This window comes from Aquila chrysaetos, chromosome 8 (assembly GCF_900496995.4).
Source record: "Aquila chrysaetos chrysaetos chromosome 8, bAquChr1.4, whole genome shotgun sequence".
Classification (NCBI taxonomy): domain Eukaryota; kingdom Metazoa; phylum Chordata; class Aves; order Accipitriformes; family Accipitridae; genus Aquila; species Aquila chrysaetos.
In genome coordinates, this window is record NC_044011.1 from 39,257,284 (window position 1) to 39,280,898 (window position 23,615).

Consider the following 23,615-nt stretch of genomic DNA (forward strand, 5'->3'; position numbering starts at 1 on the left):
GAGAACGAGCAGTCGGAGCATCTTACAATAGGACAGGGTCAGTAAACAGCCTGCTGAAGGGAAACTGGCTGTCAGGGCTAACACCCAGATGGAGCTGAAACTGGGGCAGATTGGGCAGCGTTGCATGCCTCCTCCTTTGCCAGTGTCAGTCATCAAAGCTAAAGGGCAGCCTGTCAGCTCTTTGTCCCGGGAGACCGATAGGTATTAAAGAGAGGAAAACCGCATCATGGGCGAGCACATCGGCTTCGTGGAGATAAGTAACGGCAAACTTCGCAAACCAGAGGAACAGGTCAGAAAACGGTCTGAGAACCGCGGCGAGAGAATTACTCGTGGACCAACAACCCCCCCCGTAATGATCAACAAAACAATCCAGTGGAATCATCTACATTAATTGCTCTTACATGGTTTAGAGCACAGTTTGGATCGAAGCCACATCTTCCAGTTTCTGCTTGAACTGGAAGATAAGGGATGACCAAGGTCAATGAGAGGAGACATCACCGGAAAAGCACCTATTTCTCTGCAGCACATTTTCACCCTGTCAGAAACACGCTCCTGTCTGACTGTTCAGGACAACCATAGATTGACTGTATGATACAACCGGCAGAACATACAGCATTGGAGAGTCTTGCTACAGGAATTTAAATACTAAGGGTGTCTACAGTCGCATCGCTTCAGTGCCAAAAGCACTCTAGGAACATAAAATAAACACAGTGAAAGCCTCTTAGCAAGGCTGCCAAGCTGGAAAAGCCAGCCCTCCATTTAATTAACGGAGCCATGCAGTAGCAGGGAGCTTCCTCTGCAGGTCTGCAGGATGCATCAGCCCACCTGAAGAAAATGGAACTGCTGTCCACCACAAATAAAAGAATTTTTCTTAGGTCAGCACATCTGCTGCTGCTGGTATTTTTGCCACTTGCGCTGCAGTTTCCTGAAATCCCCTGCTCCCGGGAGTCCCGCTGCCCACCAGAGCTGGAAGCAGGGGGCAGAAAAAACAATGTGCAGCTGTGGATTTGGTAAAAAAAAAAAACCCACTCCATACAGTAGCGCTGCAAGGCTTAGGAAGCTAAGAGGATGTACAGATGCCCACAGCAACAAGTGAAACAGTTGGTCAGCTAGTATGAATCAACACAACCCACGCAAAACGTGCCGATGCATCACAGACACGGCATGCCACCTGCAACGTGCAAGGCCTCTCCAATCCACCTCTCATTGGCCTCAAAAAGCACCTCCTCAGCGGCACGGGAGGTAAAAAAGCATCTCCTGGGTCAGGGTGCAAAGTCAACCTCTCTGAGCCTTCTCTACTGTCCCATGGGGCAGGAGCACTTCAAGCCTGGCAACGAAATGAAAAAAGAATAAAGTAGAATTGCTAGAAAAAAGAAGGTACAGAAAGTCCTTGGGGTGAGGCTCCAGACCACAGGAAATGTACCTTTTTACTCATTTGAAACAAATCTGAATTTTCATTCTTCATCAGCTAAGACCCCATCATTGCATCCCTTCCTTCCCCAGAGGGGGGGTTTACAGAAAGGAACGTTTTCTGGAAGTAACACCCATGGCGTTTGAAAGATAGTCTTTCTATGAGAAAGAAATTTTGGATTGGATTGCTAAAAGCATCAGCCTGCTTATCAATCTAAGAGCAGCATCTTTAAAGGTCACAAGTGGAAAAAAAATCAGAGACTCATTCTAATTCCTCACAAACAGGAGCTCGTTTTTCACAAATCCACCCTGCCGTGCTCAGTAACATGACCTTTCACTTACAAAGAGAACAGCGGATTTCTGTCTCTCATGTGTTAACCTCCCTTCTTTTCCATAAATTAAACAGATATGGCTTGATACCATCATAACATGCTTTTCCAGCAGACCCCTAAAGTTTCCACAAGCTGTTTCAGTTTTGATATTGCTGAGGGTCTCGAGCCCACGCAATCCTGGGCAAACAGAAAAAAGCAAACCTTCAATGAAAAATGCAGATGCACAAAGTTTGTGGGCAAAAAACCTGACCATTAACCGCCCAGAGGTTTAACATGGCGTGGGCAAACAGGAAGGTGCTTTAGTACAGCTACGCGCCTTTCTGTGTATAAGCACAGAAGTCCTGGATGTCAATCCAATCATCATTTCGTGCTTGTTAATACATTACCAGGATGATATGGGCTTCTTGGAACAGGAATTTTTAATGGTACCTGGTATATATGAAGACAATACAAAGCAAGGAAACTTGACAATGAGAACAAGACCTGTCCTCTCAAAACCTTTTGGTTTTTCAACATCTACCAAAAAAACCCAAATCAAAACTGGAGTCAAGTTGGAAAATATGTGGAAGAGGAGCCGAGTACAATTTGGAGGACAGAGCTATTTGGGGATTCCTCCGGGGAGATTGTAGCATGCCTTTTTTTCATTCCTAGTCCATTTTAACCACTCCAGGCTGCAAAACCCAAACCAGAAGCAGCCCAAAAAGCTGGAGTCACTTTTGGGGTGGAGGTGCTAACCTGTGTTCCCATCCAAGGAGGCAAAGGAACAGTTATCACCTCCTACGATGTAATACACCCACAAACAGGCTTAACATGATTTGCTTGGAAAGCCACGTATTTAACATAATTGCTACATTTTGGCAGCTAAAAAAGTTGGCAATACGAATATAGGTTGATCTTATACTTTTGTACTTACTCATAATGATCTTTATTGGTTGCGTGATCTTTGCCTACTTGTTTGCACTGCTTCATCTCTTTTACAGGAGCAGAACACACGACATTTACCGCTGCTGCTTTGCAATTATCTCTTATTTTAGCTGAAGGTATCTGAAACGTCAGCATGGGATTCCACCCCCACCCATTGCTGCCCAACTTCATTTTGGCCAGAAACACTCATGCATCTCCACCCTGCCTTGCAATTTCTCCTGCGTGGCAGGTTGGCTTGAAAAGGAGCTCACGCTGTCCTAGAAACCATCCTTCGGTGTGGAGATGATCAAAGGTGTGCTCCCGAAGGATGAGAGAACCTTCACTGTCCCCGGCAAACTTTTTATTCCAGGTCAGTGCATACCCAGCTGGATGCTCAGTGGAGTACCTGAAGTGAAGCTTTGGCTGTTCATCTCGCACGCATGTGAGGGAGACCAAAGAGAAGAAGAGTAACTGTCACACTATCCTGTGTGCTCTGCGGGTCTGGTGTGAACATTATGCATGCTTTTTCCCGCTCTGACATCTACTGTCATCATGCGACTAATACCAGTACGATTTGCCAATTTATAAGGCATTGCAGGAGCAGCACGCACGGCTGCTGACTTCTGATGACTGCCACAAGTGTGACAACAGGATTTGACTATTAGCCATGAGGTCAATTGGCTTCCCATGAGCTGAGTCAGATCCTTCCTACCATGTAAACCTCCAGAAGGACTCCTTCAACTTACATTTTTTAATGTCAACCTCTCACAAAGTTACAGGAACTTGAGACTCGCTAGAGCCAGCTGACCGCGTTTCGGCCGGGTCTCTGCTATGAAAACAGAAGTGCTGCAGTAACGAGAATAAAAAGTGCCCAAGTAGTCCAACAAAGACAGGGTTATAATACATGAGTGTGTTTCTCCAGGACTGCTGCTCTATAGCTGACCTCCACTGGGCATCTCCCGCTTGAGGGTCTGCGGTACCTGTGAGCAACAAGGAGAAACAGCAAGGCAGCAGAGACAGACACACCTACAACCACAGCTATCTGTTTGAAGTAATTAAAAGGCAGACAGACAGACAGACGTTCAGTTCCACGGTAAGGAACAAGGCAGTGCGAAAGGATCGCTTTGATCCCTTTACAGGTTGATGTAACTGAGCCCTAAGCATCCGTGATTGCTTCTGTCTGCTTCCGTCTCCAGCAAATGTTCAATATAAGAACAACAGGGGAACAGATACAAAACTGGCAGAGAAAGCAATCGTGCGAAGCAGCGTTGACCGGCAGGTTGCAGGGCCGATGCTGTCCTGGTTCCTCCCAGTTCTGCCGGCGAGCAGGTTCTGTACAAATATCCCATATTCCTCCTATTGCCAAAAATGGGAAACTAACAGCCTTCCCTCGATCATCCTCGCAGAGGAGGGCGGTGAGTGGGTTCTGCTGAGCTATCAGGACCAACACTATTTGAGTGTTTACGAGTGATGAGATTAAAGCTCAAGGCAGTGCGTAAGAGGGCTGTGGGAGGAGAATAGCTAGCATTTGCATCAAGTTTTGTGAGCTCTCGAAAGAGGCCTGGCAGATGACCACATTTCTCTCCACCCCCAGTCTTTGGCTGCGGTCAGAGGCGAGCATCTTGTGTAACGCCCATGATCAGCTGAGATGGACCAGCAACATCATCTTTCCCGAGTCATCGGGCGACCTCATCTCAAGACCTAATTCTGTTCTGTATGTTCATGAATTATTGATGGCTGCTGCTGTATCAATAATAGGCAGGCAAAGCAGATCAGAAGCAGTCCGCGCTTCGTGAAAAGGAGAAAGCAACACCGGAAAACTCAGTACGAGAAGACAAAAAGTCTCAATTTATGACTTTCAGTGTAGTTGTGTATTTCCAGCAACTCCCTTCATCCATATCTTTATCACCATTATATCAGCTCCGTGCTTTTAATTCTAACTTTGTCTGGAAAATATTTCTGCGAACCGCCTTTGTTCACCACCCACCACTGCAAAGCTGTTGCCAGCTCCCATAGCGGTATCGCAGACAGCATGTGCCTGATGAAGAGAATGGCATGTACCTGTCAGTCTTTGTAAGAGAAACTATTTCTGGCTTGGATTTACATGCACAGCCTCCTGCATATTGCTTGAAATCTCCATTTTAGAGAGGAATCTGATGTTACCTGAGTACTGCCAGGTCAGGCTGTATCAGCATGCTGAGAGCAAGCAGACAGCACCAGGACGTCCATGGCTTGTGCTGGAAAGGGCTAACTGCAACGCTCAGCTCACGGCTCATTTCTTCATAGATTTAATTAACTCAAAAGGCTTTCCTCTTTGCGCTTGCAAAAAAGTATTTCCCATCTTAAACTAGGGATAATAAGGGCAGTAGAGCTAAATCTCCAATCGATTTAGAGACACCGCAATGCTTAAGGAGAGCTGATGAGAAACTAAATAAAAATGCTCTTTTGTGTTCAGACCCGTTACGCTCAAACGTTTCGATTCTCTTTTGCACTTCAGAGCTCCAGCACAACGGTCCGTCCTGGGGAAGCCTTGTGCACCAGACTTTTTGATGTACCTTCCTGAAACATGGCCTTCAATGGCTAAACACCACACAGAGAAACACAACCGCTCACCCACGCCTGCTCAAAGAAGGTCTAAGGACAAATACCTACTGCAAACCACGCTCAGCTTATGCCGAGCCTCAGCCTTCCCCAGTTACTAAAAATAAAGATCGAAAACACTAAAGATTTTGAAAATGGCAAAGGCCAAAAGTGAGCCAAGAAAGACTCTGTATGTACATGTATCCCGTCTGCATCGCATGCTAATGCAGCGCTGCTTCTATTGAGATCCAGAGCACTTGCCCACCCCGGCTTCAGGCGTGTTACCGTATAATTCACCGTCACGTCCCCACACCGCTGCAGTCTGACAGGCTTCTCCTGAGGTGGGACTGCACAATGTGGCCTCAGCGAGCACATGGCGGCCCTGGAAGTCCCCGCACAGACTGAATTCGGCCTTTCTGATGGAGGTGGTGGCAAGCACCAGGACACAATCACCGCCACCTTCCCCAGAACGATTCTCTTCTGAAGATGGAAACAGACTCCTGTCTTGAATTGGCAATGCTTTAACGCAGGCAAAGGAAAAATTTGTTTGCACATTTAAGCATGTGTGCAGAAGGAATCAAAGCTGGCAAAAAATTAAAACACTTTAAAGCTACCTCTGTACAGAAGCAGTCAAATTCCTTTCCGACCAAAAAACATGATTTCAGATTAGCTACTCTAAGTGTACGGTAGATGCAAATTTAACAGTTTTATTTTTATCCCAGCTAAATTAGGTTATAAACAGGGAAACGAACATCTCAGCTGCTCCAGGAAGAAAAGTACCAGTTTTGTATCACGTGAAAATTTCTGAAAATACATTACTGCAAGAAGCTGTACGGGACTCTGACAGAAACACAAGCATTCACAACAGTTTTTTTTCCCTGCCTGAATGTTTTTTTCCACGTAGAAAAACACCGTTGGCTCGGTTTATATTTGACCATTTTTTTCTACAGGATATACTCACTAAAGAGAGCTGCTTAACAAGGTGCCCCATTCAGCACCTGCGACGTCCTGGGTTCTCCATCGCACGTTGCACTGACACATCTTCAGGATGCTAACATAGGGGAGAACAGTCAAGAGGCAGATACACACGAACGTACGCAAGAGAAGCTTAGATCTGGAGATGCTGAACCAAAGGACAAGAGCACCTTTCATGCCTGGGCGGTGAGAAGATGACCCAGAGCTCAGGCACAAGGGATAAGCTTGAGATGTCTGTTCTTACCTGCCTGTAGGAGGCTAACAGACATTTGCAGAGACCAAACTGCCATGCTGAAACTGCGACTCAATTCTGGGATTAGCCACTATCGGAGCAGAGTGCACAAATGTGCTGCCTTGCTCAGCCCCTGCCAGCCCAGGCAGGAGTCACATCGAAGGCTCAGCTTTGCCAGACACTATAATGCTTGAGAAATGAGAGCAGATGATGCCATTTTACATTTAGGTATCACTTGAAGCCTTTCTGACACCCAGTTAAAACAGTCTTCAGCCCCCAAAGCAAATGTTAAAAGCATAGATAGCAACAGCAAAGTCAACTTGATCTCCTTCTCTGGTGTCTCATCGCTTTCCATCACAATTGTCCAGTCAAGGCGTCTCAGCTGCAAAGCCCACCCTCGCTCTTACTGTAATTTTGGCTACCACACGGTCCGCGATGGCCTGATCGCAAACTCCTCCTGTTCAAACACCCGGTAAGATAAAACCATAACACTGACCTCAATGCAACCTGGATGCCTCACCGGTATCTCCGCTCACAGCGTGCATAGGCAGGCCAAGCTCCCGAGAGCCACGCCGCTCTGCACTGACCACAAGACCTCTCTAAGCAAATTTATGGTGAAACTGCCAACTGCCGGGTGGGGAGGCACCGCTGCGGCAGCTGGGGCCAGGGGAGAACAGCAGCCCCTGCTAGGATACGCGAATGCACGGGGAAGACCTACACAGCTAAAAGCCTTCTTTGCTTGAAGCAAACATGTTATAGATGGTGGAAAAAAAGCCCCTGCCCTTGCTAACCACTGACTTGCAGCTAAGAATCACAACTGGCAAGCCAGAGAGCTGTGAGAAAAGGTGATGTCTGTTGGGAATCTGAAGAGAGCCGATGCAGTCGCTTCCATGAGTTTCCCTTGGAGATACAACGCAGCAGGAGTTACAGAGATAGCGGAGTTGGTATTCGAAGGCGTCTCCCATCTGCAGGATGCTGCACAACGCTTTAACGATGGAAAGGGAGAAGATGCGTTTTTTCACACTACAGCTAAATAGTAGTAAAAATACAACCTTGAAAAGGCCAAGATGCCCGTGTTATGAAACTAGGAAAAACTTCTCTCACAGAACAAAGACTCCCATTTTATGGAGCTATCATAACTTTGCGTCCACCCAAGCTTAGTCCCGTGGCTCACATGTGGCCCTGCAGGGCATGATGTCAACTCCTATTTTAAGAAGGACTCCTACACATGTACGCATCACATTCAAAACCCATTCCCAGCCGCGGTGCTTCTCGGTGCAGGACTCAAGGACACCCGGAGCGAGGCAGCCCCAGGACGGCACAGCTGAGCAATGGCGTGTGATGCACTGCCTTCGAGGTACTGACATCCATGGTCACGGCCCACTGGCAGCACTGAGCAAACATAGCAAGAGACCTCAAAGCAACAGCGACTTGGCGTGAGCACTGCCGCCTCCTCGCCTGGGAGTCATGCAGTCCCTTCCCTCGGTTTCCTTACAGATACTCATGTTTTCACCAGACTTCATCAACATAATGAACAAAATAGGCTTTTAAAAAAAATCAGCCCTTCCAACGTACAAGGCAAGAGATGACATTAGCAGTGCCGGCGGCATGTCGATTACGGGCTAACACAAGCACTGTAAGTAGAACTTCAGGTTGCTTCAATTTCCACTTGGGCAAGTGCCTTCAAAAAGTTTCCACCCTAGGAAAAGTAATGACTTTTGGGTTTTTTAGTACAGTAATAATTCTCTGCTCCATTTCCACAAGAGCTACTTCTGTTTAGTAATGGCTATAAACTCTGATCCTTACCAGAATTTGCTGGCTTGCCCGCACCAGCTTCATTTCAGGATGAAAGCCACAAAGGTGAAAGAGTTTCCCAACTGAAATCGTGAGACCAGCCTCAAAAATAGCATCGTGTTAACTCCAGTAGTCAGTGAAAAGCCTTAAAAGGAATTTAGTTTATGTGAACTCTTTGAATCAAATGACTTCACTTTTTATCACCTCAAGTAAGAATGAGTGGCAATAGAAAACTCTTTCAAATGCAGTAAAAAAAAAGTCCAGAGTGAGATTCTGGATGATTTTTAGTGCACTTCATTTGAGTCAGACGTTTCAATATCAGAGCTGGAACATCCTTAAAGTAATTGCCAGCTTTTCCTCCCTTTTTAAAAAGGAGGTGGAAACCATGCAGTCATCCAAACGGTACAAGGGGTAATGTTAAATAGAGGACAATTTACTTTACATATCTTTATAAAACTGTAAAAACAACAGTCGAATCTACAAGTGCTGTGCTCACACGCCAGGTTATCGCAAGGGAAATGAGCACAGCTGGGTGACGTTGTCCCGGCTCAAGCGTGTTCCTCTCCTGACAGCGACAGCACTTTCTGTGCGGCTGGTTTTACTGTTCCACACAGAACTGGCTCCCACCTTCCTGAGAAGGCCAGAGGCCACTGCAGAGGGGCAGGGCTGCCATTCCTCAAAGTACACACGCAACTGCGCGTAATATAGGTATCTTTTTCTTATTATGACACCAAAAATGGTTGAAACCTAGCTGTATGCATAGAAGGTGCTTTTGAAAGCCAGGGACTCCCCAATTTCTATCTGGAGGAGAGCTTTAAGACATGCTTTTACCAAATTAATCTGAATTTATGGAGCAGCTGGTGTTTCTGGGACAACCCGGTATTGGGCAGCTGTTTGTCACCGCTGCACACCCAGACGATGCCCAGCTTCCCGAGCGGTTAATCCCAGGAACGTCAGCAGCTCACACAGGAATAATTTATTCTTTCTTCTATTCCAGCTGGGACTGCTCTTTCAGCCCTCAACACCACAAAATGTTTACGGGCTGGAAGAGGAATCATCCACCGGTTTTAAACCGGAGGACGGCAACAAAACCAAATAAACCCGACTTTCCGCTGCCGAGGCGAGAGCGGATGCTGATCAGCACCAGGAACACTGCATGGCGAACACGGAGGTTGTTGATGACTCCTTGTTCTTTCCCGCAGGCAGAGACGAGCCCGGCGGGCAGCTGGGCAGGGTACGCGCGCAGAACAAATAATTAGGTTTGAGCATTCCTTCCCCTGTGGAAGCCGAGAAGTGGATTCCGGGGTAAGAAAAGAGAAATAAGGGCATCCCTAGGGCCAGGGAGCCGTTGCCAGCACGGCCACCCCCCCACTGGGAGCATCCCCCCACACTGAGCAGCGCCAGGGAGGCTTTCATAAGGGATCCGCCGGATAACACCTCCGCTTTCTATAGGAGACTGACCGAGTCTACAGGGATATTACGTGCAAATTGTCTGGTTAGAATAATAAAATAGCAGGTTCCCTTTATAATGTCGGATGGCACAACACGTTCATTTGTGATCCAAGCCTTCGATTTAAAGGAGGAAGAAAGGATCCTCGCCTGCCTGGAGATAAACTTAAGTAAATAATGTTTGCCATCAACTCCAAATGAAGAATGACAGTTAAATTTTATAATCATCTTCACAGCTCCAGGACTTACTTTATATTTTCTCAGGCTCATGACCCAGGGGTTGTCATAGCAACTAGGAAATCCTACCTTATCAGCCTCTTACATTTACATTCCTTACGGCTGCTTCCCTTTATGAATTAAATCCATCACGGTCTTCTATTCTCCAAATAAGAAGTTCTTAGGATTATCTCGCAGAAACAAGGATCAAATGCTTTGATTGAAACACTATGCAAAAGCTAATTCACTGGTGGTTTTCTTTAAGGGAAGATTGACTGTGCTACAAATAAATGGCTCCCATCCAAGTTTGCAGTTGGCAGCCTCTCTCAAAAAAAAGTTGGGAGAGCAAACACGGGTTTTGCAGTATGTACATGTTGGTCGAAAACATTTCTACATCTGGATAGCAAGAAGAGTATCTGCTTGGCTGAGAGGTCGGCAGATGAAGAGCTTCCAGGGCACCGATAAGGTCACCCACGGTAAGCGCGTGTTTACGTGCAATTATAATTACAGTATTATAACCTACAGTACGATTACAGCTATGCAAGTCCTCCCTGTTGTGCTCAGGGCTATCATCGGGTGGAGCAGGTGTTGAGCCCAAGCACAGCATCACCACGAGGCAGGCAGGACCGGACTGGGGGGGAAGCTTTGCTGTGCACGCAGATGAGCGGCGAAGCTGCCAAAGGGGGCAAATCCTGCACACGTCCCTGCTCTTCGTGCCTTTAATATGTAAAGCCCCAGCTGCACGGTTACCTAAGCAGACCTTCTGATTCAGTTCGTTATCTCCTGTACCTTGACTGCTTTATGTGGGTTTTCTTAAAAAAAAACAGTTTAAGAATTATACAGCTGTTTTCTCAAGCATGAAGAAAATGAATCCCTGAAAGCCAATTAGCTGCCAGCCAGCCCAGCTCCGGGGCTCGGCATCCCGTCAGCCAGGGAAGCACACCCGTATGCGGCCCCTGCTCATCAAGGGCATCCCAGCTCCTGGCCCATTCCAGCGAGCGATCCAACTTCTGTATTTCATTTACAGAAAGGAACACAAATTCAGCACTCTAGAGAAAGAAATCTAAATAAACCACCAAATACATGTACGTCCATCAAGCACGGGGGTGAGTTTTGGACATTTACCAGAGCCCGTATATTCAAGCGGCACGCATGCCGAGACAATCAGCCTGGGTATGTGTTTAGTTGCCCTAAATACACAGCTAAGTACGGCACTTGCGTTCAAAGACAAGATGTCATTAGGAAACAACAGAACCTCTGTTATGCAGGCTTGGGGGAGGGGCGTGAGACCACTGAATTGCTTAAATTCGATTCCTCTGCATTTGATGGGCCCAGAGTCAGAGCACAGTTAAGTATTCACACAGAGCAGCAGCAACAACGCTCATCTCCATCCTAAACAATACAGAAATAAAATAAACTTTAATTCCCAGAATGTTTTCTGCAGGAGTCTTTTGATTAACAGAACTCTTATAAACTGTAATGAATTTCATAAAGGCAACTCTACAGTTACAGACCTACAGGCATCAAGAGTTTAATTTAGTTAATGTACTTTTTATTCATTATTGGTCCTCCACAAGAAGCTGATCACCAACTTCTAGAGTGCATTGCTTAATTATCCATGCTGCACTTCTTCAAATGAGAACTATTTAAGTTGTCTGTCAATACAGCACGCAGGGCGGTGGCTACGATCGATTGATGCAGTGAGAGCAATGCAGCTGGAATGCCAAAGACCGGCAGCAGCACCACACTGTTGGACTGAAAGACCTGTGGAGTATGCATGAAGCAAAACAATGGGAAACTCATCTCAAAGACTTAAAATCCTTTCTGGTTCCACTGATAGCATCTTCTCTATTTGCAAATGGTGAGCCAACTCCAGAACTCTTCTTGCATGTGCTGTACATCTTAGTTTCAGTGCAAACAGCTCCTGAACATCTTGACCGGGCAGCTTTAAGCCAGAAGTACGTATGGGTTTTTGCTTTATCTCTTTCCTCCATATTGCTATAGGGAGGACAATGGAAATGTGCATTCCAGTCAACTGCCGGCTCCCTCAGTCCCTCAGGAAATGCGTGCTGAAATCAGAACTGGTCCCTCAAGAGCACTGCTTACCTACACATACCAAATGAAGTTGAGATTTAGACTAGAACGCATTTGCACCGGTATCGCCTCAAAGTCAGCAACTCAATAAACACAAATTATGGTTCCTTCAACATACGTGAACGCAGATAAAAGCTGTATTTACAAGGAGAAAAAGCCCTAGGAAGCTCTAGGACTGACCTAGGACGCTGTTCTGCAGAGAGATCTCCCCCTCCGGACTGAAACTCTGCCCACTGACATCTTCATCAGCTGCAGGGTTTGACCGTCTTATCTTTCTGTTCTCAGTAATGGAAGCGATGCTGTATTTCAGGGAAAGCTATTACAATCTGATGGGTGGTTGAGGATCTGTGCATTTGGAGCCACGTCTGCAGGGATGGTGCACAACGATCTGCCTTTGGTTTCAGACAAGGGCAGTCTGAGCCCAGAAAATGCAGCGTATGGGACCTGGTGAGACTCTGCCTATCTGCCCTCTGGGCAGAACAAGGGCAGAGCAGGTGTGGGATTTGCCAGCGCCAGCCATTCGTTGGCATACCTTTACCAAGATATTCAAAATCAGCGGATCAATAATTCATTCTATCATATGATAAAAGGTAATGCACTGTTTGAAGTCAAAGCTTAAACAAACTCCACTCCAGTTACAGCACTGAGAGGTCTTACAAATTTCAAGACGCTCAGTGCAATGGCGAAAGGTGGAAAGACGCAGTCAGAAGGGACGAATACATCCCTGCTCCGAAACCTCCCGATCCCTATTGGAACAGAAACTATTTACAGCTACGACTTAAGCCAGAAGCCCTTTGTAAAGGGACGCTAATTCAATATTAAGTAACATAAGTCAATATTCTTGTTTCCCCTTTCATCCTTTCAGCCAATATAAACTAATACAAATGATAATGACATGTCACCCGTGACCTCTTAAAGGTACTCCTTATGTTAGCAGTCTAATATTTATTCTCCCCTTCAAGCAGATGGCTCAAGTTGAGTGAAAGTTTACTTTGGGCAAAGGAATACAGAAACTGCATCAGTGCAATCCTCCTAACATGCCCAGAACAGCAGAAGCACATTTTGACACCTCTTTTTAGGATTATATGCTGGGATTTTCAATACAAGCCAAATGCTTTGCTTTACCAGCCCAGCCTGTAACTCAAGCACGCGGAGGAGGAACATGGAAAGCCGATCCCAAGGGGACCGGATCAGCTTTGCTGCCTTTTCTGGACCGTCTGCCAAAGGTGTGTCAGAGCTGGAAATACGAAGGGCACTGTAGCAACCAGACACCGGCTTTCTAGACTTGTAAGAGGCAAAGATAGCCTGCACTTCCTTGGGCTCCCCATCTGCCTCGAGTCATTTAGGAGAGCTTAAAAAGATAAGTATCTAAATAAAAATCTACATTCACAAACACCTCACTAGCACAATAAGCACCAACTGTGAGATGCATGTGAAAGGGGAAAATCAAGTATCCCTGCCTTCTCCAACATCCACCGAGTATCATGAATTCTTTTGCAAAGCTGGTAGCCACAATAGCGGCTTGTTCTTCACATAAAAGGCCACAACAGCGCACAAGAAACCCCGCTGATACTTAAAAGGCATGGATCCAAGGTCAGCCAGGCTCAGAGCCAAGGCTCCAGCAATAAACCATCAGATCTGTTCTGAAGTGGGGAAAGTAAAAGACCTTTTAATTGTAGAGCTCTAGAAGTCTTTCATATTAATTTAACGTTCACCTTGAAACGCGAGCTTTCTTCAGACCCTCAGCAGAGCGCGGAGGACGGGGAGAACACCTTCAGAAAGGTGGAACGCTTTTTCCCAACACTTAACTGCACGATAATAAAGATTGTAACAGAAGGGCGACAAAATCAACATCCAAAAGTCAGCCGTCGTTAAGATGGCCCACCCAAAGCTTCTATAAGCCTGCCCATGCCTTCAAACCCTGCCCCACCCATTCCCACATCGAGCGTCAAAACCACACCTGGAGATCCATACGTACTACAAAAATAGTTGCCGTGGGAGAGACTTTGTTCGTAAATTGAGTGAGAAAGTTCATTAAATGATAAAAATTCCAACCATGCTACCGGGATGTAAATTGCATTCATACCCAGAGCTGACATCTTAAACAGTTTAATTTAGGTACAGCTCTTAGCAGCATTGGGTGTCTGCAACAGAAACAGATGCCTTGAATCATTTCAAAGTATGCTCCTGTCAGAAATGTCCTTTCTGACACCAAAATCAATTTCCTTCTCCTTTACTAACTACTTTTCCAAAAATAGAATGGGAAAAGTTGCCTCAATTTTATCTTTTGTAAGCGGTACAAACGTGCTTTTAAGCTTTAAGGAAGAAGATGGTAGCACGTAACACGTGCGACTGCAGTAATTAGTACTATTTTGATAGAGCAACTGGCAATGAGGATGAACCTGATCCATCTTCATTATGGAGATCTATAAAACCTTTGACAAGCCTCATATAAAAGGCAGACAGGCTGCTTCCTCGCGTTTACACCGGCGTTTCCACACAAGATGGCACGAACCACGGCGGCGCTAACAACGGCAGCGGCAGAAATGCACCCCTCCGAGCCCTCCCCTCCTCTTGCGCTTCTCCCTCCCACCGCACACTTCATGGAGCTCTGCTTGAGCAAACTGAATGTACTGGGCCTGAATTATTTCACGCTGATGGACAAGTGAACACCTCAGCAGTTCCAAAGACCTTGCTGTGCATATTTAAGCAGGCCTTTTCAGTACGTTTGCAAATGCAATTAAAAGAAAAGGCACTGCTATATAGTGATGTGGTTGGTACAAAAAAAAATTCTTCTATCTCTAAAATGACACACCAACAAAAACATTTCCTTGCTCTGCAAAAGGCCGTTTTTAACATGGAAGCCCTCTCCTGCCCAGACTGCTGTGGAGTAAAGGCATCAGAAAAAGTGCTGCTCTTCCTCCTAGCTTGGAGTCAAACTCAAAATGGCACACTGCATGCCTTTAGATTTCTAACTAGCACCTCAGACTTCATCCACTGAGCCAAGCAGCCTCCTTTCCAGCTTTGCTCTTCAGTAAACCTGAAATCTGTCCCATTCCCATCTCTCCCACAGGCTCCCTCACCTTTGCTTCCACCGGTGAAGGGCAATGATCCTGACCTCCCGGGTGAAAGTACTTCAACAGTCGTCCGTAAAGAAGTACCACCTGGGAATTTGGCTTTCTTGTTGCTAACCAGACTCTGAAACATCAGAAGAGGGACCTGGTACCTGCAGTTCTTGGGAAAGCCGCCTGCATTTTAGGGACGATGAGACCCCCGACTCTTCTCTCACGCCGGAAAATCTGCTCATGAGCCTCACAAAGAGCCAAGAGGAATAAATCACAAGGTATTGGGTCATACCGAAAACATGGGAGGCTCCCGAAAGTGACTTGCCTAATAATGCCAGTGTTGGCATCATTACTATTTTGGCTTCAGCAAGCCCTTCCTGACCCTGAGTCCACGGACAACTCGTCTATCACCGGCTGCCTCCCTCCAGTGCTTTAAAGTGCTCAGTTAGTTTAACTCTTGCCCCTGAACACACAAATATATTTTCAAGACTGCTTACCTACAAACATACCATGCCAGACTTTACAGTCAACAGTTAATGTGTACACTAAAACATGCAAACACGTCAACGTTTCCTAATACTTTTTTTTTTTTTTAACCTATGCAAAGGAAAAACCTGTAATGGTTTGTGTTCTAAAAGGAAAACATGATGCAGAAAAGCAAGTTTGAAACAAGTTAAGCTACAAAAATATAGCCCAAATAAGCTCATATTCCTGAAAAATGGATTCAAAGGTTCACAACTGAACAATGAATCAGCTGGCTAAGGGCATCTGCATATCAAATTAACACGGTCGGGGAAAAAAGGGGCCTTCAGCAGCCATAAGCAATAGCGCTCGCCATCATATTTTAAGTTTATTTTTCCTTGTCTGACCAGTTCCCATAGGGCAGAAGGCTAATGATGGCACTTCATCACCAGCAGCAGCGGGTATTTACATCCATCCTGCGAGCGTGACAGCTGTGTCACCGAGTCCCCAACCATCGCCACCACCCGAACCAATCGTCTGGTGCGAAGCCGCAGGATAGAGTGCCCTGCAGTCATTATTCACCAAGCACTTTCATTAACAAACTGCCCTTAATTACAGCGGTAATTGCAAAATTATTTCATAGCAGCAATTATTCTTCTCAGCCCAATCCAGGATATTTAAGTGGGACATTGTCTCCGAAAATGGCATAAAGCCAACTCATCTACAACCAAGAATTGGCTTTAATTGCGTTGCACAGACCCGAAATGGCGCACCCAAAACGGCAGCACCAGAGGAGGAGGGGAGTGCTCCCTGTACGCGCTGGGGGACAGAGCCCCAACGTGGGACACCGCGTCCCACTTCAGTTGACCACCTTGCGACAAGGGCTGACGAGGAAATGACTCATTAAACGAGCGGAAAGGTCAAGAAGGGTCAAAGGCCCTTCGAAACCCAAATTTAAAGCTTTCCGTGCATAACTGTTGATTTTCAGAGTTTGCGACTTAAAGTACGATCCCAGATCTCCTCTGAACAGCACAAGAGCGAGACAAACGGGTGATTTTCTCCGAAAAGACTACAGCTATGTTAAAAACTCCTCATAGATCATCCTTGTAACAACTTTACAGCCAGTAAGTGAATCTATTTCATTTTGATCATTTCAAATACTCCATTAATGAGAAAAATTGAGGCATATTAGTCAGTGATCTAAAATACCGTGCAAGTGCAAGTTCAGTGCCAGGTTGCAAGCAATTCACATCTCTGATGGCGTCGGGGTGAGAAAAGGGGAAGGTTACGATGCGCCAGCGGGAGAAACTGCGACTCCAGTTCACCGCCTGGCACCCTGCTCCAAGAGCCACAGACTGCCCAGATTTGCTCGATTAATTCCACGCTCTTCCTTCCTTCTGCTGCTTTTTAACGTTCTCTGGAGTAAACATGGTAGCTGCAAGCATGCAGAGAAACACCTAGCATACAAAATTTCATGCAAAGTTCTCCTGTAGTTGCCAGAGTGGAGGGGGGAAATCCAGCAGCAAATAAATCTGCCATGAATTCGGCTCTTCTGGGTTTCCTGAGTCTGAGTGCCTACACACCAACCATATTACAATGCATTTTTACTGTCTGACCCCATTTATGTATGTAAATACTGGAATAACACAGTCTTTGACACTCTGGGTGTACCTGATCTGCAAAGACATGAGTTGGCTGCAAAACTTCTGCGTTACCAGTTTGGGTTTCCCGGCTGTTGCGCTTCTCAGCCTCTCCTCGCCGTGCTGGTAACAAAGCGATCTCGGCAGGCTGGTAACTCCTACAGCAAGGTGTTTCTAAATACTGAGACCTGGGGGTGTTTTGAATCTGTATCATTTTGGAAATTCTAGGGTAATTTATTTGTCAATTTTATTAGAAGAAGGCATCAAAGACTCGCCTCCACTCAGGGCAGTTAGTAAACCAAGAGTATTTCCCCGCAGGATTTCATACTCAAACACTGTGGGTGAACATGAAGGGGAAGCAGGTGACTCCACTCTTATATACAGGCAGCTGAGCCATACGAGGTGGCAGTTTGTCCAACATCACCCAAGCACCTTGGCCAAACAGGACTGAAAACACTGGTACCCGCTTCATGAAATGCTGCAGAAAGCAAAGAGGTGCAGGCACCCGGTTAATAGCACAACTGATGACAGATATCTAGCTAGACACATGTTCTCCAATATCTCAAATATTTCAAATTACAATACGCTTACGACCATGGTGTTACTGCACTTCTCAGTCAAACCAGAGACATTCAATAATCACCCAGAAAAGCACCATCTGTTATGCCTTATTGCTTAATTAAACTAAAATACAGAACTCCTTAATTCTCATAGCTCATAAAGATAAAGGTCATCACACAGCTTTACTGTCAGGTATCCTGTATATAAAATGCGGAGGCTGGAATTTCTTTCGCCCAGACATCACTGAAACACCACACCATCCACCCGGCACACAAAAACATAATTCCAGCAGCGTGACACCAGATCGATGGTGTGACTTTTGGACTGACAGCCAGAGCAAGCGGACTGCGAAGCCCCAGACATCATTTGCTCCTTTGGCATGAGCGTGCCAGCGGCAGGGCTATGGTGGGCACCCCCTTCTTGCTGTCCATACCCCTCCTTGTTCTGGCTCTGAGCATCTGGAGAACACTGGTCCAAAGACCTGGAACATCCAGACCAAAGACCATGCCTATCTGCAATATCCCAACTAAAAGCTTTTGCTCAGGCTGCCCCGCTGTCGGTTTTAGTGTTGATTTGCACGCAACCACAACGCCAGTATTTGAAAGTTGCCAAGTGCTTCAGTGTGCTTGCAATGGGTTGACCCTGGCTGGTTGCCAGGTGCCCACCAAAGCCGTTCTATCACTCCCCCTCCTCAACTGGACAGGGGAGAGAAAATATAACAAAGAGCTTGTGGGTCGAGATAAGGACAGGAGAGATATCACTCATCACTTACCGTCACGGGCAAAACAGACTCAACTTGGGGAAATTAACTCACTTTATTACAAATCAACCAGAGTAGGGTAATGAGAAAAAAAACTGAATCTCAGAACACCTTCCCTCCACCCCTCCCTTCTTCCCGGGCACAACTTCACTCCCGGCTTCTCTACCAACCCCCCCCAGCGGCACAGGGGGAACGGGGATGGGGTTTACGGTCAGTTCATCACACGTTGTTTTCTGCCGCTTCATCCTCCTCAGGGGGAGGACTCATCACACTCTTCCCTGCTCCAACGTGGGGTCCCACCCACGGGAGACAGTCCTCCACGAACTTCTCCAACGTGGGCCCTTCCCACGGGCTGCAGTTCTTCACGAACTGCTCCAGCATGGGTCCTTTCCACGGTGTGCAGTCCTTCAGGAGCACACTGCTCCAGCGTGGGTCCCCCACAGGGTCACAAGTCCTGCCAGAAAACCTGCTCCGTGGGCTCCTCTCTCCACAGATCCACAGGTCCTGCCAGGAACCTGCTCCAGCGCAGGGTTCCCACGGGGTCACAGCCTCCTTCGGGAAACCCACCTGCTCTGGCGTGGGGTCCTCCACGGGCTACAGGTGGATATCTGCTCCACCGTGGACCTCCATGGACTGCAGGGGGACAGCCTGCCTCACCATGGTCTTCACCACGGGCCGCAGGGGAATCTCTGCTCCGGTGCCTGGAGCATCTCCTCCCCCTCCTTCTTCACTGACCTTGGTGTCCGCAGAGTTGTTTCTCTTACATGTTCTCACTCCTCTCTCCGGCTGCCGAATCTGCCTGTCCCAACTTTTTTTTTTTTCCTTCTTAAAAATGTTATCACAGAGGCGTTACCGCTATCGCTGATTGGCTCGGCCTTGGCCGGCGGCGGGTCCGTCTCAGAGCTGGTATTGGCTTTCTCTTGAACACAGGGGAAGCTTCCAGCAGCTTCTTACAGAAGCCACCCCTGTAACCCCCCCCGCTACCAAAACCTTGCCAACAAAACCAATACAGCTAGGTATGCGAAGAATGTTGATAACACTGATGTTTTCAGTTGTTGCTAAGTAATGTTTCATCTAAAGTCAAGGATTTTTCAGCTTCTCATGCCCAGCCAGCAAGAAGGCTGGAGGGGCACAAGAAGTTGGGAGGGGACACAGCCAGGGCACCTGACCCAAAGTGGCCAACAGGGTATTCCATACCATGGGACGTCACATATAGTATAGAAACTGGGGGGGGGTGGGAGGGTGGAGGGGGGGGGATCGCTGTTCGGGGACTAAGTGGCGTTGATCGACGGGTGGTGAGCAATTGCACTGTGCATCATTTGTATATTCCAATCCTTTTATTATTACTGTTGTCACTTTATTAGTGTTATCATTATCATTATTAGTTTCTTCTTTTCTGTTCTATTAAACCACTCTTATCTCAACCCACGAGTTTTACTTCTTTTCCCAATTTTCTCCCCCATCCCACTGGCGGGGGGGGGAAGCGAGTGAGCAGCTGCGTGGTGCTTAGTTGCTGGATGGGGTTAAACAATGGCACCAACCCAAGCCGCACTGCCAGTGCGACCCTCCGGCCGGCTCAGGGCCGGGGCAGTGCTGGAAGCATGCCAGCACCCAGGCACTGCCGCCTTCCCCGAGCCCAGCTCGGCGTCCTCAGCACCGGCTCCAAGACAGACAGGAAAGGTCCCGTGTGCCCCTTCAGCAATCGTTACTCTGTGAAAAGGGGTTTCCAGCACTTTCGCTCCTCTGAAGCCCCTCCCCAGCCTGTCCACTGTGACAGATGTGAATAATTGACCCCGGCCCTCTTTTCCCTTGCACGGGCAGCAGATCGAGCCAGCTCCCGTGCCGTTCGCCTACCAACTACCCTGGCTGGACCACGCTCAACGCTCCACTTTCCCCACAGCTGCTATTTCCGGAAACCTTCCAGCACCATTCTTGCTCTCCTTGGAAATGTCTGCTTTGTCTTTCAACCATGAGCCCCAGCAGAAGCTTCACTAATGCCAACCAAAATTCAATTACTAGCTTGTCAGCTTTTGCGCCTTTTCTTTTTGGGCCCTGGGTTACGAGGAAAGGTGAATTAAAACCTGTCTAATGGGTAAGAAGTCTTCAGACTGCCATGGCATCTTTCAGGAGCATGTCTGAGTGCTTCATGCAGAAATGGAGACTGATGAGATGCTTTTCAGAGCTCCTCTGAAAGATGAGGACTAACAGGCGGTATTGTGCGATTCTGTTGTTTTTTTTTTTTTTTTCTTGCTTTCTGCTTCCTGTAGGTGGAGGCAAACTCCTTGCTGAAAAGGGGAGGACGTACAGAAAACAGAGCTGAAAGGTACCTGCAGCAGCAGCAGCTGCGAGAGAAGCACCCGCGCATCCCTCTGGCACCAATGACTTCTGCAGAAGAGCACCCTCACCGGTGTCACCCCAGCCGCACCAAAGCGATTCACCCGCAGCAAGTTCCCAGCACAGGAACTCGCCACAGCCCCACACACGATGCTTAGCAGACCCCAATGAGGTAGTTACCCCGAAGCCCCTGCTGCAGAAGACCTTAAATACTTGTTTTGCCTCCCAAGCCCATGGACCCTCACGCCGTGTGGGCAGATGCTGTTTACCCATTGTACGTACCTCACCCCAATGACCTATTTCGCCTCCCTGAGATTTTCAGGGCCCAATGAATACTGCTGGGTTTGGGTCGGGGTGTCCTGCCCTCGCTCCCACGGTCCCCGGTGTGGACAGGCTTACAGCAGCGGAGACGTCCCATCCACGAGCCCCCGCCTCTACCCAGGCGAAGCTGCATCAGAGCAGCAGCACTCGGGGACAACGAATGAGCTGAGGCTTACCAGCCAAGGCTTGGGTACACAGGTATTGCCAAATCCCTGGTGCTGAAGGCTTCTCCCCGCTTGGAGCTATTAAGCTGGCTGCGAGTGCAACTACAGCACTCTAATGAGCTGCCTAACCTTGCCCCTCTTCGCCACCCAGGCTTTAAAATTTAAAGCTCCAGCTAGCTCAACATGAATAGATGAGCAAGAACATCACACCGCTCTCAGTGTAGGTGCAGTGCTTTATATCTTCATTAATATTTCAGTTTCTCCCATCTCCTCCTCCTCCTCCTCCTGCAACTGTCCTCGTTTTATTTATATCTGCAGGATACCACTCTTACTTCTTCCAAGCTCTTGTTCACTTGGAGAAACCCTCCCTGCTATGGGACTGCACACTCTCCAGGAAGCAAGCCCTCCCCCTTTACCCGGGGTAAGCTGCGCTAATTGCTCCCCACCCCATTAAGAGACGTACCACAGACCAGCACAGGACTGGGGCTTGCCTGCTCACTCAGCCTTGGCCACCCAGCCTGGTGCGTCACTCCGAATTTCAGGGAGGGATCGCTTCCCTCCTGGCGCTGCCTCCATTTTCCTGGCCGGGGAAAACCCCTGCCCCAAAACCAGTGGGATCAATACGGCGCCTGGGCCTTGATAGGTATTGTAATGCTACTGACAAATCGATGACATTCGAGGTGCAAGAACACAAAGACACCTGCTGGGTGCACGCCATCCTGGTAAAACCAAGGGAGGATTCAGTCATCCGTGTTAATGTTCAGTATATCGAGGCATATCAGATGGACTGCGCGACAGGTTTCTGAGCCCCGTGGTCAGTCGATGCTTTCCTGACTTGATTATGAAGAAAATTAAATTATACAAATATTTCACTAAATATCCTTTTAAGCCTATTAATATTAATATCAATTCTGCCTCTTATATGCCTGGCATTTAAAAATCCATTTTAAAATCTCAAACTAATTTAAGATTTACATCTAGAATACAAATTAGCAAGCAAGACTCCCCGCTCTCTATTTTGCCTGGCACCCATCTCTGCCCAGTTAGTCTTAGATGTCACTCGGTAACACTTAAAGATGATGAATATTAAAAGCATGCTCTTGCCTGCAAATGTTTTACAGCTTTCTGGCCACTGAATTTGTTTAAAGCTGCAATTCTACTGAACAAACAGTCCCTAGAAGACCAAAGTATTCTATTCATTTGCACGTCACCACATAACTAGCACACTGATATGGTTTCAAATTAATATTCAGAATTCTACACTGAAGAAAAGAAATGGCCTTATGCACATGTGCATGGGTGGGGGATGCATTTGCTTTTCTGTAAGTATTAGATACAACCTTTAAGGGATACATTAAGAGACGCCTACTACCTGGTTTCCATGCGATACCCTTTCCTTTTGTTCCTCCTCTGCCATACAGCCTCAGATTTACACACATTTATTGTATTTATTCTAAGTGCCACTTTTCCTGCAACCATCTCACAAGACACACACCATGGATGGTAACCATCCCGAAGCACAGGGAAAATGAAAAAATTATCTTTTCTGAACAGCTATCCAACGAATGAAAGATGAACAGTAAATTAGTATCGTTTAAAAACTGGTACATCAAGAACGACAACTGGAAAAGACTTCTCATGCTACCCGGCCTCGCCGTTTGCCTGCCCAAAACTCTTTCGCAGTCCCTCTCAGAAGCAAGTTGGTCAATATTCCCTAGCCGGAGTCATTAAAATATTTCCAGGTAACATAATTTTCTTCCTCCTTTTTAAGTCCTTCTAAGTACACCGTGCCATTCTGCTGCTCTACCGCACACACAGCACCTCCCCGACAACCCACAGAGGATTAATAAGCTACTCCCCCCGCCCTGTGCTTCCCTTTTATTTACAGAACCTTTATTAACAAGCTAGTTTAACACCAATCTCCGCAGTGCCTCACGGGCTCCTCCTCCAGGTGTCATAAATTCTGATTTAATATTATGCCAATCTGTTTGCCCCTCTGTGTAGTAAGATCCAGTCTCTAGCCAATTTGGAGTATTATGGGATAAAAATCCCAAGTTTGACTTGATTCTAGATACGCAAATGCTTAGAAAGTGCTGCAAAACACGCACATTTCAAAAATTTCCTGCAACCACACAGACTGGTTAGTCTTTTTTTGGGGTTCAAAAGAAACCCACTTCCAGGGGCTGGGGCAGGGGGGATAAAATAAAATTTAAAAGTCTATCCTGCATGCAGCTGAAGCGAGCCGCCAGTCCTGCCCAGAGTGTCAGGGTGGTTACACAGAGCAAATTAGAAAACGGACTGTAGAAAGAAAGCGACTGCTCAG

At 47.1% G+C, this 23,615-nt stretch overlaps 1 protein-coding gene across 1 annotated transcript in view; it reads right to left on the bottom strand.

Annotated features, from left to right (window-relative positions):
• The window catches only part of CADM1 (cell adhesion molecule 1), a 172,530-nt gene that overhangs the window by 75,693 nt on the left and 73,222 nt on the right, over positions 1-23,615 (bottom strand).